The following is a 6,182-nucleotide window of genomic DNA, read 5'->3' as shown; positions in this document are numbered from 1 at the left end:
GGTTTCTTAGTTGCTGCTGTAAGTTTCCTTTTATATTCTCTATAGCCCTGTATATAGGTAGGTATAGATCTAATACAATTTTATTTCTACATTTCTTTCAACTTTCATTCTCAATTATGGCCAACCATACATTCTTGTTCTGGCTGGTGTTATATTCTATAACTTAAAAATAATGTTGTCCTTCAATACTGTTACATTTGTGCATATAATTCCTTCTCTCGCTAATGCCCCTTTGCTCCTCTCTGCGTATAGATAAAATGAAATTTAATTTTCAGGGTCTAATGTTGATTTCCACCAGTTTTATTTTCCCTCTGACTGAAAGCCTAGATTCTTTCACCTCCTCTCTATTCCTCCTCTATTCCAGTGCACATGCATATATTTTTTAACATCTCCACATATATATTCCACTTGGTTTTATGCCTCTCAAGTGTTTATCAGTGAAGTTATTAAGAGTAAATACTTTATTCATTTTATGTATTTTAGCACCTAGCATATTGGCATATAATAGGTGGTTGAAAATATTTGATGAGTGTTTGAAAGAATGAATGAATGAATATTGAAACAAATAATGAGGAATTTAGTATTGATACATTGTTTAGAGTAGCAAAACCTCTAAGTATCAGACTTTCTAATGAAGAGTGTTATGAATGAAACTTTATCACTCTGAATCGGAGACGAGTGAAGACCTCATTCATAAAGACTTCAGAATTTGGTGCTGGAAAAGTATTGGAGGGTATATGGAAAAGTGATTCAGTGATAGCTTATCCTCAAACCAGTGTGTTTATAACAGACATTAGGAACTTATAATCAGCTCCCAATGAGCAACATTTGAGAAGAAAGCACATATTCTTCATGAATAGCAGAGAAATTACAACAGGAAAAAGTGCTCTGAGTTTTTAAAAATTTCTCCTGAAAGAAAGAAGCTATATAAACAAAACAAAACAAAACAAAAACAGAAGATAAAACAGCAGAAGGCAGCAGTGGCTTTCTCTATCCCGATCCATTCACCTCATGAAAATGAAAATCCTTCTGAATTTTAGAAGCCGTATGTAGAAATTATGGGTAATGAAAATTTTCTCAGATTACATCTCCCCTGGAAGACACTTGTCTTCTTGACTCCTTTACGTGTTTTCCTCTTCTCCAAAGTGTAACTTAACAGGCATCTTGAAAGGGAGTTCCCTGGCTGCCTTACTGCACACCGACACACTGCACCTCTGTGGCTCCCAGATCAGAACCCCAGGATGCAACCACCACTTTGGGCTGCCTCGTGGGTTTGCTTCCACGTGTGCTACCTTAACTACCCTGGCAAAGTGTACTATATCTGACAGAAGGGGCCAAACTTAAAATTCCGTGGTGTTGTGTGCAGTGCTCAACCCAGTGATGAATAGTTACTGTGATGATTCCTGGCATCCATTTGTACACAATCCCCACACTGACCTAATCCTATTTGAATGTAATGAATCTCTTCAAATCGTTAATTTGAAAAAGCAACAAAGATGCGTGAAATACAATCTTGAAGAAAGGTTTACCCACAAATTGAAAATGAAAACCCTTTTATTTTTATGATCACAATCAGTATTTCTATATGTATTCATGTTAATTTTAGCATTAATCATTATATACAGTTTTATTCTCTGCTTTTTCTTATCATCTTACATTGTAAACATATTCCATGTACCCATTCACATTTTAAAACTTATTCATTTATTAGCCACTTGTGATGATGGGGTAGAGATGAATCTTTGTGTTGAGATTGCTCAGTATATTCACCGTGCAAGGACTGAAAAATGTAAGCCATAAAAGAACTCCAGAACACCAGACACAGGAGGAAAAACTAATAATTGTCAGGGAGAACAGTGTTTGGGTGTAAGACATCATGGCAATTTAGGACATGAGCAAAATGATAGTGCTTTAATTTGTGAAGAAAGTGGGAAAGAAGAAATCCCAGAGAAGGAAAACAGCATAGGAATAGGGCAGAGGTGGGGCGGGCGTGTGAGGGACGGCAAACAGTGTGAGTGCACACGTATGTACACGCATGTGAACCTGCGCGTGTGTGGTGTTGGGGGGATTAAAAAGTCCCGGTATTGGCTTTGTTGAAAGTTCCTCCTGGTATTATTTTAAACCCTTGGGCATAGTTTTTGATCATTAATATATTGAGCCTCTCAAGAATCAACTTCTGCACCCTACTCAGACCTCACCCATTATCAGTATGTGCTCCCAGAGGAGAACTTGCTTGCTAAAAGTAGAGTTCTAGTAATGAATTCCCAGGAGCGTTCTCCAAAGGGAAAGAGACGGGACATAGAACAGCTTATTTTATTTCAAGGTCTTCAGCTGGTTAGCTGGCTGCCTTTGTCCCATGGAGAAAGAACTAATGTCAACAGCTAGGAACTACCAGATAAGCAGTGCATTGCAAACCACAACAAACTCACCACAAGCACAGAAAGATAGGGACATTTCAGTAGTCTTTGAGTAAGAAAAATTCATAATGATATTGTGGTTGATGGAAAAATATTTATATATAGCACTTTGATTTAAAAAACAGAGCAATGCTTTGAAAATTCAGAGTCTTGGGGACTAAATTTTGATTTTCTAAATATCTATTACAAAGTTTTGTAACCCTATTAATAACTGTATGTTAAATATTTTCTGTTTTAAAAAATTACATATGCAGAAAATGAGGCTTAAGTGAATTTCACATGTAGTATTTGGTGCTGTAACCCTTGCCCATGTTGTTTATCAAAAAATCACCACACTCTCCATATTAATAGAAAATGAAGGATGGCTTGAGGTCAGGAATTCAAGACCATCCTGGGCAACATAGCGAGACCCTGTCTTTATGAAAAATAAAATTAAAAAAAATTAGCTGGGCATGATGACATGCACCTATAGTCTTAGCTACTCAAGAGGCTGAGGCAGGAGGATCACTTGAGCCTAGGAGTTCGAGGTTGCAGTGAACTGTGATGATTCCATTGCACTCCAGCCTGGACAACAGAGCAAGAATATATCTCTAAAAAGCATATAAACAAAACAAAGCACATACAATTTAATTTTGGGTAAAAGAAAAGAAAAACCTATATGAAATGATGAAATGTCATTCAAAAACAATAAGACAAGAGAAAGCCATTATATATGATTAAATTAGGCAAAAAAAAAATAATCTAATTAAAAACAAGGGGTGCACAAGGAACTTGGCATTAGGGGAAAACAGAAGAAAAATGCTAAGACCTTGTTCCATTTATTAAGAGCAAAAAGAAAAATGCAGACAAGTCTTGAGGACAGCGTGGAGTGTGGAAGACACCTTGAACTATTTTCACTGAATTCTTGGTGCTTTTTTTCCCACTCTGCACCTCCATTTGGTTTGCTTGTTTTGTTTTTGAGACAGGGTCTTGCTCTGTTGCCCAGGCTAGAGTGCAGTGGAATCATCATAGCTCACTGCAACTTCAAACTTCTAAGGTTCAAGCAATCCTCCTGCCTCAGCCTCCTGAGTAGCTGGGACTACAGGCATGTGCCACCATGCCTGGCTAATTTTTCTAGTTTTCTATTGTTTTCTTAAAGATCGGATCTCACTCTCTTGCCCAGGCTGGTCTTGAACTCCTGGCCTCAAGTGATCCTCCTGCCTCAGTCTCCCAAAATGTTGGGATTATAGTTGTTAGCAACCATGCTTGGCCTGCACCTCCATTTGAATTTTATCTTTTGACATGTACACTTGGTGGATTTTCCTCATTTTTTATGACTGTACTTAAATAATCTTTAGAAAGAAGGCTTTCTTGATGCCCCTACATGTTGCTGGGCTTTTATTTCCTGGCACTGCAGATAGAAGTCAGGGTGCACAAGGTTAAATTATGAGGTTTCTGGAGAGAATCAATGTTCCATGCATGGTCCAAACAAGTGCAAAGTCAACAAAATAAAACAGGCAAAGAAACAAGCTAAAGTTTAGCTTCTTGCATCAAAGAAAGGAGAATTCACAGCCCGGTAAAAGGGTTGGTTTTCAGGGAAATATGTCATGAAGAAAGTGACAATTGAGTTGATGCTAGAAATACATATATCAATCACATGCCTGAGAAAGGCAGTAATTGGTCAAATTCACAGACTTGAGGGAATGTGACATTTTGAAAACACTGCATTTGACAGGAGTATCAGGACTTATCAGCTTAGAGATGGAGAGTTGAATCATGCTCATAATATCTGTAAAACATCCAAAAATTGAGAATCATAAAGCCTTTTTCTCTGAAACTTAGTTATTTGTTGGATTTGATTATATTTCCTAAGCTATAGAAAGAATCTCCACCAGTAGTGAAACAGGTGTTTCAAATGGACATATACTGCATACAGGGTAACAAGAGGGTGCTATGACATCTGATCAGTAAACAAAACATCAGAGATGTAATACTGCAGGGAAGACGAGTAATAAATCATGGAGGCTGTGTCAAATTATGAAGTCAGAAAACCTGCCTTGAAATTCCAATTCCAGTTTCCTCATTAAATGAAACTTGTTTACTGTTAGGATTAATTTTCTGATGTGTAGAAATAGTCAATACCTGGGGTGTAATCTGATAACAGTCATGGAAAGGAGGGTCACAGTAGACTGCAGTCAGAGAAGAATGACCTAATATATTTGTAATAGTTTTGACATGGAGTTACATGTAAATGTGGCTAATTAAATAAAATGTATGACGTAAATATTTTGCTAGCCTTAAGGAGTATATTAGGATAAGGAAATTCTAACTACTCAAGATAGTATTAACATCCTCTGCCTTGGGACACTGGCCGTCTCTCTAGGACTCTCCTTAAGGCTCTTTTCACTTCCTCATTTCTCAGGCTATAAATAGGAGGATTTAGAGCAGGATTGATGACTGCATAGAACAAGGAAATCAGTTTATCACCTTCAGCGGAATATAGAGATTTGGGCCTCATGTACATGAACATCCCTGTCCCATAATAAATGGTCACCACAGCCAGGTGAGAGCTGCAGGTAGAGAAAGGTTTTTTCCTACCCTCAGCTGAGTTCATCCTCATCACAGCAACCAGTATGCACAGGTAAGAGAGGGCAAGGAGGAGGAAGGGGAGGAGGAGGGTAGCAGATGCTCCTACCACCATCATGGCCTCCTGCAGAGATGTGTCACCAGAGACCATGTGAAGAAGAACAGGGACTTCACAAAAAATATAATCAATAATGTAAGGGCACAGAAGGGAGGTATGGTGATGTAGAGGCACCACGGAGGCAAAGAAGCTGACGCCCCAGGCCCCCACAGCCAGCTGCACACACGCAGACCAGTTCATGATGAGCAGGTACTGCAGAGGGTGACAAATGGCCACGTAGCAGTCCAGGGCCATGACTGCCAGAATGATGCACTCCGCTGCTCCCATGAACAGGTCTGGGCCAGGCAGAGTTTGTAAGAGATGACTTTCTTGGAGGCAAGGAGGTGGAAGAGCATCTTGGGGACCACAGCTGTGGTGTACGATATGTTGAGAAAGGCCAAGTGACGGAGGAGAAAATACATGGGTGTCTGGAGACAGGAATAAATTACCACCAGAATGATAACTGCCGTGTTGCCAAAGAGATTGACCAGGTAAACCAGAGAGAAGAGGAGGAAGAGGGGGGGTCTCAGCTTGGGGGTGATTGGAAAACCCAAGAAGGATGAGCTCGGTGATGGTGCTGGAATTTTCCCGAACCATCTTGGTGGTCAGCAATTCATTTTGCTGGTATTTTGCTGAGGATTTTTGCTTCTATGTTCAGAAGGGATGTTGGTCTGCAGTTTTCTTTTTTCTTTTTTTTTTACTGTGTCCTTTCCTGGCTTGATATCAAAGTGATACTGGCTTTGTAGAATGAGTTAGGGAGGATTCCTTCCTTCTCTATGTACAAAACAGTTTTAGTAGAATGGGTGCCAGTTCTTTTTTGTAGGTCTGGTGGAATTCGGCTATGAATCCATCTGGTCTGAGGCTTTTTTTTTGTTGTTGTTGCTGTTGTGAGATTTTATTTATTTATTTATTTCAGGATATTATGAGGGTACAAACGTTTTGGTTACATTTTATGTCTTTGTCTCACCCAAGTGAGGTTTAGAGGCTCGCCCTTCCCCTCTACAATGCACACCGTGTCCATTAGTTGTGAGTTCACCCCCTCCAACCCCCTAATCCCTGGAGAATGTTACTACTGTGTGAGCACCATAGTGTTGATCAGTTAG

At 39.3% G+C, this 6,182-nt stretch overlaps 1 pseudogene; it reads right to left on the bottom strand.

The window, feature by feature from the left end:
• Positions 1-4,740: 4,740 nt before the first annotated feature.
• On the bottom strand, positions 4,741-5,676 carry LOC138382395 (olfactory receptor 2A12-like; annotated as a pseudogene).
• Positions 5,677-6,182: the final 506 nt, after the last annotated feature.

The sequence above is a fragment of the Eulemur rufifrons genome, chromosome 4 (assembly GCF_041146395.1).
Source record: "Eulemur rufifrons isolate Redbay chromosome 4, OSU_ERuf_1, whole genome shotgun sequence".
Lineage (NCBI taxonomy): Eukaryota > Metazoa > Chordata > Mammalia > Primates > Lemuridae > Eulemur > Eulemur rufifrons.
Note: the sequence above shows the minus strand (reverse complement) of the source record. Positions and strands in the feature narration are given on the sequence as shown.